The following is a 15,215-nucleotide window of genomic DNA, read 5'->3' as shown; positions in this document are numbered from 1 at the left end:
CGTAGCCCTCCATGAAGGCCACGTAGCAGCTCAGCAGGACACAGGCGTTGGCCGGAAGATGATGCGGCTTCAAGCCAAAAAAGTCGAGGAAGCGGCGGAAGAAGGGTGAAGCCGGCAGGCCCAGCCCCCGGTCGAAGTGCGCCCCGAAGACCACGTGCTCGCCGGGTTCCGGGGTCGGCTCCACCTCATCACCAGGCGCCCGCGTGATCACCTCCGGCGGGATCCGGCGAAGGCGCACGAGGCGCTCGATGTCGTCCTCCTTCATGTACGAGCCCTCCCAAGATCCGCTCGGAGGGGCCATCGCCGTAGAGGAGGAGGAAGAAGAAGACCACGAAAGTGCAAATGGCGAGGAAGAACCGCGAGACGGCGGCGACGGCGGCGGCGGAGAGCGTACCGTCGACACGCGAGGACCCGTGGCGCTGGTTCGACGAGCGGACGGCTGCTGATCGGCGGAGGAGCGTGGCCGCGCTTGATCGCCGGGGTTCGCCAGGAGGTCGCCGGAGAAGTTGCAGAGAAGCGAGGAACTTGCTCGAGCGGGAGAGAGAAAGCCTGGGCGCGGGGGCGAAGTGGGCAAAGTAGCCGCTTCGGTCTCGCCCCAGGGCATTTATAGCCGCCTGACCGCGCACGAGGCACGGCCACATGGCGATCGCGGGCCACGACCGAGGATTAACTGCGCCGTAACTGCCCCCACTACCGCTGCGGTTACTGGAAACGGCCGCACCGCGTCACCCACGACCACAAAGGATCCGGAAGGGACAACGACGTGACCAGACGAAACGGCCGCTGCAGTGAAGTCAGAAGCCATCAAGTCGGGCGCAGGGCCCGAGGCGGCGGAGACTCCGGCGCGCCCCAGCCGCAGCCGGACGTTTTCCTCCAACCCGGCCTAAAAACTTTTCAAGTAAGGCGGAACAGCCTCCAGCGCTTGGAATATTAAAACCCGCATAACGAAGCGGCGTCCGGCTTGAGAGCAGCCGGACGGAGCAAGCCGGAAGAGGGCGCAGCCGGCTGAACGAAAATTCTCAGCCGGCCCCTTGGGTGCTTCTCAGAGAACAATCCGCAAGATCAGAGACTAAGGGTCAGGGAAACCTGCCCAGGTCCTTCTTTACGCAGGACCTTGCCAGCTTCAGGGGCTAATGTCGGGGGGAAGACCCCGGGTAGGGAAAAGGACTAAGAACAACCGGCTCAAGGCCTATCGGCCCGCGGCAAAGGCCGGCTGAGGAGCAGCCGGCTGGAGCCGTGGCCGACTGCCTTGGGAGCCGGCTGGTTCAAAGTCCACGCTGGCCTGGCCGCAGCCAATCTGCGCCGTAGGCCGGGCCGGCTTCAACTTGCCATATCCGGCTTGGTTTGTTTCTCCCTGACATGGTCCGGGTTGGTGAGGCTTGCAGGAGAAGGAACTGGAAAGGTAGTCCGGCTCCTAAAGTCCACGATGATCTCACTTTTCGTAAAGGGTGGGGCACTGTAGAGCAACAGTGCCTCCGCCGGACAGGGCATCATGGCACCGTACGGCTACAGGTCATGATGGCGACAGGGACTCTTCCTCTCCATACCGCTGACTCCGGCAGGTGGATGGGACAGGCCATGAGGCCTCAACGGCTCCTGACGTCAACGCCTCGGGAAGGAGCATAAGCCGAAGCCGGCCAGTCGGCCACTAGGTCTTAGGGACTCTTATGTAAAGTACCAGCGTCTATATAAGCTGCACTACCCCCTCGTGCGGGGGACGATCAATCACTTCTTACTCATTCTAGTCTTAGCGCTGTCCTGAGAGAGAGAGACCATCGTCTCCCTTAGCCTCCCAGGAGCAGCCGGATACAGCTCTAGGAGCACCATTGTACTGTGTTACCTCCACCGGAGGGCTTCGAACCTGGGTACGTCGCCGTGTCGCTCGTGCCCATACCCGCATCCGGATACCGCCGTGAGATCATCTAGGAACCACCTTCTTTAGCCATCCTATGGCATATGCCGTGACGATACCACGACAAGATGGGCCAAGAGAGCCAAAAGAGACCTGGTGGCGCGCCCAGCTAGGGGGTGCACCACCCAAGCTCGTTCCCACCTCGACCGTTCGATTCGCTTGATTCTTTCGCCCACAAACTCTGTCTGACCTAAAAACCCCTATATAAAGGACTTTCCGAGGCTTCCTTGAGGAGAGCGCCGCAGAGACACCTGAATACCAAAATAGAGCCAGAACCAGCGAAGATTGGAGGGGAAACTCCGCCGGGAGCCGCCGTCAAAGGGATCTCCACCTTCTCCAACGTCTCCACCATCAGCACCATGATGAAGAGGGGGTAGTCAACTTCTGGACATTGGGTTTTTGACAGTAGCTTGATCTATTTCTCTCTTGTTCTTCATAGATGTAGTACCATATGAGCTGCCCAACATGATCTTTATTCTATGATATTGATATATGAGATTGGAACCTATTATGTAAGATATATTGATAGATGCATATTGATACGTCTCAAACGTATCTATAATTTTTGATGTTCCATGCTTGTTTTACACCAATTCATATATGTTTTGTTTACACTTCGTTGCACATTTACATGATTTCCGGCACTAACCTATTAACAAGATGCCTTACCTATTTTCTGTTGTTTTTGTATTTCAGAAAAGTAGTATAAGAAATATTCTCGGAATTGGACGAAACAAAAACCGAAGTCAATATTTTACCGAAACAAATACGAAGTCCAGAGGGGGGGTCGAAGAGGCGCGGCAGGGCGGCCAGACCACTCCTAGGCGCGGCCTAGACCTGGCGCGCGCCTAGGGTAGGTCTGGGCCCACCAGGCGCCCCACCGACCTAAATCCTCCGCCTATTTATACATCTTCTCGGGAAAACCCTGGATACCCGAGCCTCCATCCACGAAAAGTTTTGTCGCGACCGCCATCTTAGAACCCATCTCGGGGGGTTCTGAAGCTCTTCCCGGCACCCTGCCGGAGGGGGAAATCATCACCGAAGGCATCTTCATCGCCATGCCCGTCTCCGAAGTGATGCGTGAGTATAGTTCATCCCTGGACTATGGGTCCATAACAGTAGCTAGATGATTGTCTTCTCCACTTTGTGCTTCATGTATCGATCTTGTGAGCTGCCCTACATGATCAAGATCATCTTTATGTAATCATATATGATTGGTTTGCTGGGATCCGATGAATATTGTATACTATGTTGAGATTGATTATATATTCATGTCATATGTTATTTGTGATGTTGCATGCTCTCTGTTGCTAGTAGAAACTCTGGCCAAGTGGACACTTGTGACTCCAAGAGGGGGTATTTATGCTCAATAGTAGGTTCATGCCTCTAGTTTTCTGGGAAAGTGACTTTATAACTTCTAAGATTGTAGATGTGTTGTTGCTACTAGGGAGAAAACAACAATGTTTTATCCGATGGCAATTCTATTGTTTACTTTACACACATTGCTTAATGCGATAGTCTGTTGTTTGCAACTTAATACTGAAAGGGGTTCGGACGATAACATGAAGGTGGACTATTAGTCATAGACGCAGTTGGATTACGGTCTATGTATTATGTTGTAATGCCCATATAAAATCTCATAGTAATGATCTTGTCATGTATTGATCGATATTCTGTCAATTGCCCAGCTGTAATTTATTCACCCAACATGCTATTTCTTTATGGAGAGACATCTCTAGTGAATTGTGGACCCCGGTCATTCTTCCTTTACTGATAAATTCAACAGCAATATTGTTATGTTTACTTTCTGCAAACATCACCTTCCATTCGATACGTCTAATCCTTTGTGTTCAGCAAACCAGTGAGATTGACAACCTCACTGTCAGTTGGGGCAAAGTACTTTGGTTGTGTTGTGTGCAAGTTCCACGTTGTTGCTGACGCCGGTAGTGCGCCCTACCACTAGTCAGCCAGCAACACCTTCAGAAGTCATGCCTTTCTCCTACTGGTCGATTAAACCTTGGTTTCATACCGAGGGAAAACTTACTGCTGTGCTCATCACACCTTCCTCTTGGTATTCACCAATAGTGTGAAGTCGGCGTAACGATAAGCATCATCAAGATTTTTTCTGGCGCCGTTGCCGGGGAGAAATAGGATTTCTGCAAGGGGAGTCTCTCATCTCCAATCTCTTTACTTTGTTATAGTTTGCTTAGTTTACTTTATTTTATTTTGTTTACTTTATTATATCAAAAACACAAAAATATTAGTTTACTTTTATAGTTGTCTTTATATCAAAAACACAAAAAGTAGTTTCTATTATAGCTGTTATTTCTGTTGCTTAGTTTAAATTTTGCTAAAATGATTATTCCTGAAGTTGAGGTTCGTTCTTTTAACCAACAGGGAGGAGAAAGTTTGAAATGCTTGGTATAGAATAAGTAATGCTCATCATAGATGTACTAAAAAATATTCTACCATGATCCTCCTTAGAAATTTTTATGTTGGTTTATCTAGCTGGAATAGATATGTTTTGGATACTCTCACGGGGGTAATTTTCTAGGTGCTCCCGCTTTGGAAGCCTGCAATTTAATTGAAAGCTTGGTAGGAATTCCACCTACTAATGTTGTTAAAACTGAGAACACTTTGGAAGATGTTATAGAAGACTAAGCTCCCTAGAGAAAAGTTTACCAAATTTCCTTGATAATGCTAGCCAAATTAATGAATCTATGGAAAGTATCAATAAAAGAATCACTGTTTCAGAGGCTAGCAATATCCATGATAGTATTAGGATTGGTAAAATAGAGGAGGATATGAAAATTTTAAGTTCAACCTTTTCCTCTTTTGGTTTTAAAAAGGAGAAAGCTTTTGTTGGAAAAGAGCAAAAAATTATGTATGTTCCCAAGGCACCTAAACCAAAACCCCATAATATGCTTAAAATTGATAAAACTTTTAATATAACTAAGAGTGGCTTACATGTTGAATCATCTCCAGGGGTATCTAAAGTGCCTATTTTGACAAGTTGTGTTTTAGAGGAAGTGATTGATTTTGATGATCCTTCACTTGATAATACTTGATGCTCGTATTTTTACTGCGCCTAGCTAAAATGTGTTAAAGAAAAGAGCTTATGGGAGACAACCCATGTTTTATTTACTGTAATATTTTTTCTTTTTGTTGAGTCTTGGAAGTTATTACTACTGTAATGACCTCTTCTTATCATTTTTATTTCGTTTTTCTACCAAGAATAGCCTCTAATAGGAAGAAAGTAATGTTTGGGGAAGTTGCTATCGAGAAAATAGATTCTGTGTTGTTACCATAAAAATTCGTGAAAATAGCCAGAGCAGAATATTGAGCTGTCATTTTTTATGCATATCCCCAGGTTATTATCTAAGTTTCGTTAGTTGACCACTTTTTCAAGATAAGCAACAAAGGATTTAAAAAAAAAACGATCTTTACCTGCTGTTCTGTTTTGACAGATTTCTGCACTATTTGCATTTGCCTCTTAAATCTCTTTCTTTTTAGTTCTATTGATCAAAGAGCTTTTTGAAAGGTTGCTACAGTAGCTTATGCTTTAATAGATATTTGATATATGTTAGTAATGAACACAAGTGGATTTGTTTATTTTGATTGTACTAATGCTGCTAATGAAGAATTGTGTGAAGTTTTTGTATGAAGGAAGTTTTCAAGTGTAGGGAAAGAAGTATGATGTGTTGAGATGAAGAATGACAAAAGCTCAAGCTTGGGGATGCCCCTGCACCCCAAAGACATATTAAAGAGGTACAAGCGAAAAAGCTTGGGGATGCCTAAGGCATCCCCTCTTCATCAACAAAGCAACATGTCATCTCTCTATGCGCTATATTTTTATTGCTTCATACGCTATGTGTTGTTCTTGGAGCGTCTTTATTTTTGTTTTTTGTTTAGTTTTATTTGCTGTAGCATATGTTGGATCCCGACACATTTGTTTTGGAGAAAGATCCGCTCCATTTTAATTGCATAGAACGCTCTAGTTTTCATTGTTATTGTTCTGCAAGTGTTCTAGTTTTTTGGTACTGTGTTTAGCTCTTGTTCTTTCACTTGAATTTTCTTCAGAGCACATTAGTGTTCTTTAATTATGTATGATTATCTCTCTGGTCCATAATGAATTTCATTTGTGAGAGTTATTTAAACTAAGTTGATTGGTGTTGGATACGAGTAAAATATTTCATGACTATAGTGATGCAAAAAAGGAGTTTGTCTAGACTATGGCATAGACTTTGGCATGTCATGTTGGATGTTATTATTGTCATATGCTTAGAATTTATTGTTGTAGCATGACTTGTTTCAAATGGCTGAGAGTGCATAATGTGTCATGGAAAGAATCATATGTTGTTTCTATCATAAAAGCATAATATTGTGGTATTCTCCTTTGATGCTTTATTGGGTTGACTTGGCGCATGCTTACACCATGTTATGACTATAACCAATCAACTAAAGCCTCTATGATCATTTAGTTTTTGATTTGTAATATCACTTTATGCTTTGATTGATAGTGTTTTGTCGCTATGCATGATTATGACCATTATTGCTGTCTTAGTTGGTCGCTCCCAGTCTTTTACTAGCCTTCGCCTGTGTTGAGTATGATCTCTACTCGTGCATCCAACCACCATTAAACAAAGTTTGACAATTGTGTCCATAATATCTACCTAGTAGCATTATTGCTATTCCAAGTAATTCATCATGTTTTTATCTTCCGAATTAAATTTTGGCATGAGAAAATCAGTCAGTAAAGCTCTCACGAACTTGATGGCACATTTACTTTCTTGTACTTAATATATTTGATCATTGTGCCTATCTTGTGAAGTTTATGTGTTTGAAAATTGCGATTTGGGAGTTAGTAGAACCATGCTTTCATGGGGAACACTTTTGACATTGCACTTATATTCAGTTGATGTCATGTTCTTTTTTTTATGGATGCCTAGCGGTGCAAAATAAAATGGAATCTTATAAGTCCATGGAGTTTGTATATGAGTTAGGGAAATGCCTGGGCCGCTAATCTAAGCCATGCATCATTCATGGTGGAAATTTACAGCTAAACCATAGTGAGCGTTCTATGAAGCATTTTCAATAAAAAGGTATACCCATAGTAAATAAAAAATTGATGAGATGCTCATTGTCTGTTTGTCTCGTCATTTTGGCATGGGATTGCTCCTACAAGAGTACCTCCATATCATCGGGCAAGAGGTACCCCATTAGTGGTTCTCAATGATACATGTATACTTACAATGATGAGAACTTATTTGGGACCTAAGTTGAGTAGCATGAGGTTTAGGTACTCGCATTCAAGGGGCATGGGATTTTCTACTTGTGATTTGCAAGCATATATATATATAGCTCATTTTTGACTCACATTAACTTTAACCATACAAGATGCTTATGATAGGGGCAATGAGAGTTCAAAGCTAATAGTACCATACTTTTTTAGAAGGTTTATAAAACTTGTTTATCTTGCTTACTCTGCAAAGAGTCTCTCGTTTACTTTTATGATGAGTCTCCACCTTCTACTTTATGCACCAATTAAGAGAGCATAGTTGTCATTCTTAGTGCAATGTGCATAGTCCCAAAATTATTATTGATTGATTCATGATTGTGCTATTTATTGCTCTCAAATTACTTGTATCTAGTCACCCTCTGAACTTTGAAGGTGTCCTAGCATTTATGTTTTGCTATTCCATAAGGACATGTTGAGTACCACTTTATTATGTTTACTCTATGATCATAAACACACAGTTGCTTTCAATGCACTATTGTTCATGATCCCTTGTTTGAGTTACTCTTCATGTTATAACATAGTTGCTAGGTTCAGCTGAAATATATCTATCATGCCTATGTTAGAGTACTTAGATCCCAGCTCACAATGCTTTACATGCTTGATCAAGATTGTGTTGGCTTCATGTCACCTCAAAAATTATTTTGTTATCACTTACCTACTCGAGGACGAGCAGGAGTTAAGCTTGGGGATGATTGATACTTCTCAAACGTATCTATAATTTTTGATGCTCCATGCTTGTTTTACACCGATTCATATATGTTTTGTTTACACTTTGTTGCAGTTTTACATGATTTCTGGCACTAACCTATTAACAAGATGCCACAGTGTGAGTTCCCTATTTTCTGCTATTTTTGTATTTCAGAGAAGTTGTACAGGAAATATTCTCGGAATTGGGCCAAACAAAAGCCGAAGTCAATATTTTACCAAAACGAAGACAAGTCCAGAGGGGGGTCGAAGAGGCGCAGCAGGGTGGCCTGATACGTCTCCGATGTATCGATAATTTCTTGTGTTCCATGCCACATTATTGATGATATCTACATGTTTTATGCACATTATATGTCATATTTATGCGTTTTCCGGAACTAACCTATTGACGAGATGCCGAAGGGCCAGTTCCTGTTTCTCGCTGTTTTTGGTTCCGAAATCCTAGTAAGGAAATATTCTCGAATCGGACGAAATCAAGATCCAAGCATCCTATTTTGCCCGGAAGCATCCAGAACACCCGAGAACCGCCGAGAGGGGGCACGGGCCCACGGGACCATAGGCCGGCGCGGCTCGGGTGTGGCCCGCGCCACCCTATGGTGCCGCCGCCTCTTCGACCCTCTGACGCCGCCTCTTCGCCTATAAGAAGCCCCCAGACCTAAAAACACGATACGGAAAAAGCCACGGTACGAGAAACCTTCCAGAGCCGCCGCCATCGCGAAGCCAAGATCTGGGGGACAGGAGTCTCTGTTCCGGCACCCTACCGGAGCGGGGAAGTGCCCCCGGAAGGCTCCTCCATCGACACCACCGCCATCTTCATCAACGCTGCTTGTCTCCCATGAGGAGGGAGTAGTTCTCCATCGAGGCTCGGGGTCTGTACCGGTAGCTATGTGGTTCATCTCTCTCCTATGTGCTTCAATACAATAATCTCATGAGCTGCCTTACATGATTGAGATTCATATGATGATGCTTGTAATCTATATGTCGCTATGCTAGTCAAGTGAATTTTACTTATGTGATCTCCGGAGACTCCTTGTCCCACGTGTGTAAAGGTGACAATGTGTGCACCGTGTGGGTCTCTTAGGCTATATTTCACAGAATACTTATTCACTGTTATGAATGGCGTAGTGAAGTGCTTATTTATATCTCTTTATGATTGCAATGTGTTTTGTATCACAATTTATCTATGTGCTACTCTAGTGATGTTATTAAAGTAGTTTTATTCCTCCCGCACGGTGTAATGGTGACGAGTGTGTGCATCCGTGTTAGTACTTGGCGTAGGCTATGATCATGATCTCTAGTAGATTGTGAAGTTAACTATTGCTATGATAGTATTGATGTGATCTATTCCTCCTACATAGTGTGAAGGTGACGAGTGTGCATGCTCGTGTTAGTACTTGGTTTAGTCGTGTTGATCTTTCATGCACTCTAAGGTTATTTAAATATGAACATTGAATTGTGGAGCTTGTTAACTCCGGCATTGAGGGTTCGTGTAATCCTACGCAATGTGTTCATCATCCAACAAAAGAGTGTAGAGTATGCATTTATCTATTCTCGTTATGTGATCAAAGTTGAGAGTGTCCACTAGTGAAAGTCTATTCCCTAGGCCTTGCTCCTAAATATCGCTATCGTCTGCTTGTTTACTGTTTTACTTGCGTTACTACTTGCTACCATATTACCACCATCAACTACACGCCAGCCAAGCTATTTTCACGGCGCCGTTACTACCTGCTCATATTCATTCATACCACCTGTATTTCACTATCTCTTCGCCGAACTAGTGCACCTATTAGGTGTGTTGGGGACACAAGAGACTTCTTGCTTTGTGGTTGCGAGGTTGCATGAGAGGGATATCTTTGACCTCTTCCTCCACGAGTTCGATAAACCTTGGGTGATCCACTTAAGGGAAAACTTGATGCCTGTTCTACAAACCTCTCGCTCTTGGAGGCCCAACACTGTCTACAAGAATAGAAGCTCCCGTAGACATCAAGCTATTTTACGGCGCCGTTGCCGGGGAGGAAAGGTAAAAGATACTCACACTCCGGATCTCGGCTACTAAGCTATTTTCGCCGTTGTAAGTACTCGAAGCTATTTCCTTTAGATCCTGCAATTGCATCTTTTTGTTTCTTGTTTACACTAGTTTGGCATAATGGACAAGAATGAGCTTCTTATTCTATTTCCTGATTTAAAACATGGATTGTTTGATGCGAAAATTAAAAAACCTATGAAATCTTATTTGCATGCTTGGTAGTAATATTAGTATGAACGCTTTGAACACCATTGTCGATAATGATATGGAAAATTCTAAGCTTGGGGAAGTCTGGTTTTGATGAGCATGATCTTTTTAGTCCCCCAAGCATTGAGGAGAAAATTTTCTTTGATGATACTTTGCCTCCTATTTATGATGATTATAATGATAGTGGTATTTTGGTGCCACCTACTATGGAGAGTAAATTTTGTTGTGATTATACTATGCCTCCTATATTTGATGATGAGAATAATAATGATAGCTACTTTGTTGAATTTGCTCCCACTATTACTAATAAAATTGATTATGCTTATGTGGAGAGTAATAATTTTATGCATGAGACTCATGATAAGAATGCTTTATGTGATAGTTATATTGTTGAGTTTGCTCATGATGCTACTGAAAGTTATTATGAGAGAGGAAAATATGGTTGTAGAAATTTTCATGTTACTAAAATGCCTCTCTATGTGCTGAAATTTTTGAAGCTACACTTGTTTTATCTTTCTATGCTTGTTATTTTGCTCTTCATGAACTTGTTTATTTACAAGATTCCTATGCATAGGAAGCATGTTAGACTTAAATGTGTTTTGAATTTGCCTCTTGATGCTCTCTTTTGCTTCAAATACCATTTCTTGCGAGCGCATCATTAAAACTGCTGAGCCCATCTTAACGGCTATAAAGAAAGAACTTTTTGGGAGATAACCCATGTGTTATTTTGCTACAGTACTTTGTTTTATATTTGTGTCTTGGAAGTTGTTTACAACTGTAGCAACCTCTCCTTATCTTAGTTTTGTGTTTTGTTGTACCAAGTAAAGTCTTTGATAGTAAAGTTCATACTAGATTTGGATTACTGCGCAGAAACAGATTTCTTTGCTGTCACGAATCTGGGTCTAATTCTTTGTAGGTAACTCAGAAAATTAAGCCAATTTACGTGAGTGATCCTCAGATATGTACGCAACTTTCATTCAATTTGAGCATTTTCATTTGAGCAAGTCTGGTGCCCTTTTAAAATTCGTCTTTACGGACTGTTCTGTTTTGACAGATTCTGCCTTTTATTTCGCATTGCTTCTTTTGCTATGTGGTATGGATTTCTTTGTTCCATTGACTTCCAGTAGCTTTGGGCAATGTCCGGAAGTGTTAAGAATGATTGTGTCACCTCTGAACATGTGAATTTTTGATTATGCACTAACCCTCTAATGAGTTGTTTCGAGTTTGGTGTGGAGGAAGTTTTCAAGGGTCAAGAGAGGAGGATGATATACTATGATCAAGGAGAGTGAAAGCTCTAAGCTTGGGGATGCCCGGTGGTTCACCCCTGCATATTCTAAGAAGACTCAAGCGTCTAAGCTTGGGGATGCCCAAGGCATCCCCTTCTTCATCGACAAATTATCAGGTTCCTTCTCTTGAAACTATATTTTTATTCGGCCACATCTTATGTACTTTACTTGGAGCGTCTGTGTGCTTTTATTTTTGTTTTGTTATTTTCATTCTCTGAATAAATACATGCTTGTGTGGGAGAGAGACACGCTCCGCTGGTTCATATGAACACATGTGTTCTTAGCTTTTAATTTTCATGGCGAAGTTTCTTCTTCGTTAAATTGTTATATGGTTGGAATTGGAAAATGCTACATGTAGTAACTCTAAAATGTCTTGGATAATTTGATACTTGGCAATTGTTGTGCTCATGTTTAAGCTCTTGCATCATATACTTTGCACCCATTAATGAAGAAACACTTAGAGCTTGCTAATTTGGTTTGCATATTTGGTTTCTCTAGAGTCTAGATAATATCTAGTATTGAGTTTTGAACAACAAGGAAGACGGTGTAGAGTCTTATAATGTTTACAATATGTTTTTTATGTGAGTTTTGCTGCACCAGTTCATCCTTGTGTTTGTTTCAAATAACCTTGCTAGCCTAAACCTTGTATCGAGAGGGAATACTTCTCATGCATCCAAAATACTTGAGCCAACCACTATGCCATTTGTGTCCACCATACCTACCTACTACATGGTATTTATCCGCCATTCCAAAGTAAATTGCTTGAGTGCTACCTTTAAAATTCCATCATTCACCTTTGCAATATATAGCTCATGGGACAAATAGCTTAAAAACTATTGTGGTATTGAATATGTACTTATGCACTTTATCTCTTATTAAGTTGCTTGTTGTGCGATAACCATGTTTCTGGGGACGCCATCAACTATTCTTTGTTGAATATCATGTGAGTTGCTATGCATGTCCGTCTTGTCTGAAGTAAGAGAGATCTACCACCTTAATGGTTGGAGCATACATATTGTTAGAGAAGAATATTGGGCCGCTAACTAAAGCCATGATTCATGGTGGAAGTTTCAGTTTTGGACATATATCCTCAATCTCATATGAGAATAATAATTGTTGCCACATGCTTATGCATTAAAGAGGAGTCCATTATCTGTTGTCCATGTTGTCCCGGTATGGATGTCTAAGTTGAGAATAATCAAAAGCGAGAAATCCAAAATGCGAGCTTTCTCCTTAGACCTTTGTACAGGCGGCATGGAGGTACCCTATTGTGACACTTGGCTAAAACATGTGTATTGCGATGATCCGGTAGTCCAAGCTAATTAGGACAAGGTGCGGGCACTATTAGTATACTATGAATGAGGCTTGCAACTTGTAAGATATAATTTACATAACTCATATGCTTTATTACTACCGTTGACAAAATTGTTTCATGTTTTCAAAATAAAAGCTCTAGCACAAATATAGCAATCGATGCTTTCCTCTTTGAAGGACCATTCTTTTTACTTTTATGTTGAGTCAGTTCACCTATCTCTTTCCACCTCAAGAAGCAAACACTTGTGTGAACTGTGCATTGATTCCTACATACTTGCATATTGCACTTGTTATATTACTCTATGTTGACAATTATCCATGAGATATACATGTTACAAGTTGAAAGCAACCGCTGAAACTTAATCTTCCTTTGTGTTGCTTCAATGCCTTTACTTTGATTTATTGTTTTATGAGTTAAATCTTATGCAAGACTTATTGATGCTTATCTTGAAGTACTATTCATGAAAAGTCTTTGCTTTATGATTCACTTGTTTACTCATGTCATTACCATTGTTTTGATCGCTGCATTCATTACATATGTTTATAGTATGATCAAGTTTATGATGGCATGTCACTCCAGAAATTATCTTTGTTTATCGTTTACACCGCTCGGGACGAGCGAGAACTAAGCTTGGGGATGCTGATACGTCTCCGACGTATCGATAATTTCTTGTGTTCCATGCCACATTATTGATGATATCTACATGTTTTATGCACATTATATGTCATATTTATGCGTTTTCCGGAACTAACGTATTGACGAGATGCCAAAGGGCCAGTTCCTGTTTTCTGCTGTTTTTGGTTCCAGAAATCCTAGTAAGGAAATATTCTCGGAATCGGACGAAATCAAGACCCGGCATCCTATTTTGCCCGGAAGCATCCGGAACACCCGAGAACCGCCAGAGAGGGGGCACGGGCCCACGGGACCATAGGCCGGCGCGGCCTGGGTGTGGCCCGCGCCACCCTATGGTGCCGCCGCCTCTTCGACCCTCTGACGCCGCCTCTTCGCCTATAAGAAGCCCCCAGACCTAAAAACACGATACGGAAAAAGCCACGGTACGAGAAACCTTCCGCGAGCCGCCGCCATCGCGAAGCCAAGATGCGGGGGACAGGAGTCTCGTTCCGGCACCCTGCCGGGAGCGGGAAAGTGCCCCGGAAGGCTCCTCCATCGACACCACCGCCATCTTCATCAGCGCTGCTTGTCTCCCATGAGGAGGAGTAGTTCTCCATCGAGGCTCGGGGCTGTACCGGTAGCTATGTGGTTCATCTCTCTCCTATGTGCTTCAATACAATAATCTCATGAGCTGCCTTACATGATTGAGATTCATATGATAATGCTTGTAATATAGATGTCGCTATGCTAGTCAAGTGAATTTTACTTATGTGATCTCCGGAGACTCCTTGTCCCACGTGTGTAAAGGTGACAGTGTGTGCACCGTGTGGGTCTCTTAGGCTATATTTCACAGAATACTTATTCATCTGTTATGAATGGCGTAGTGAAGTGCTTATTTATATCTCTTTATGATTGCAATGTGTTTTGTATCACAATTTATCTATGTGCTACTCTAGTGATGTTATTAAAGTAGTTTTATTCCTCCTGCACGGTGTAATGGTGACAGTGTGTGCATCCGTGTTAGTACTTGGCGTAGGCTATGATCATGATCTCTTGTAGATTGTGAAGTTAACTATTGCTATGATAGTATTGATGTGATCTATTCCTCCTACATAGTGTGAAGGTGACAGTGTGCATGCTTGTGTTAGTACTTGGTTTAGTCGTGTTGATCTTTCATGCACTCTAAGGTTATTTAAATATGAACATTGAATTGTGGAGCTTGTTAACTCCGGCATTGAGGGTTCGTGTAATCCTACGCAATGTGTTCATCATCCAACAAAAGAGTGTAGAGTATGCATTTATCTATTCTGTTATGTGATCAAAGTTGAGAGTGTCCACTAGTGAAAGTCTATTCCCTAGGCCTTGCTCCTAAATACTGCTATCGCCGCTTGTTTACTTGTTTCTTTGCGTTACTACTTGCTACCATATTACCACCATCAACTACACGCCAGACAAGCTATTTTACTGGCGCCGTTACTACTTGCTCATATTCATTCATACCACCTGTATTTCACTATCTCTTCGCCGAACTAGTGCACCTATTAGGTGTGTTGGGGACACAAGAGACTTCTTGCTTTGTGGTTGCGGGGTTGCATGAGAGGGATATCTTTGACCTCTTCCTCCCTGAGTTCGATAAACCTTGGGTGATCCACTTAAGGGAAAACTTGCTGCTGTTCTACAAACCTCTGCTCTTGGAGGCCCAACACTGTCTACAAGAATAGAAGCTCCCGTAGACATCATGGCCAGACCACCCCTAAGTGCGGCATGGACCTGGCTCGCGCCTAGGGTAGGTCTGGGCCCACCAGGCGCCCCACCAAACTAAATCCTCCGCCTATTTATACTTCTTCTCGGGA

This window comes from Lolium rigidum, chromosome 1, assembly GCF_022539505.1.
Source record: "Lolium rigidum isolate FL_2022 chromosome 1, APGP_CSIRO_Lrig_0.1, whole genome shotgun sequence".
NCBI classification, from domain to species: Eukaryota; Viridiplantae; Streptophyta; class Magnoliopsida; order Poales; family Poaceae; genus Lolium; species Lolium rigidum.
This window is presented reverse-complemented; position numbering follows the sequence as displayed.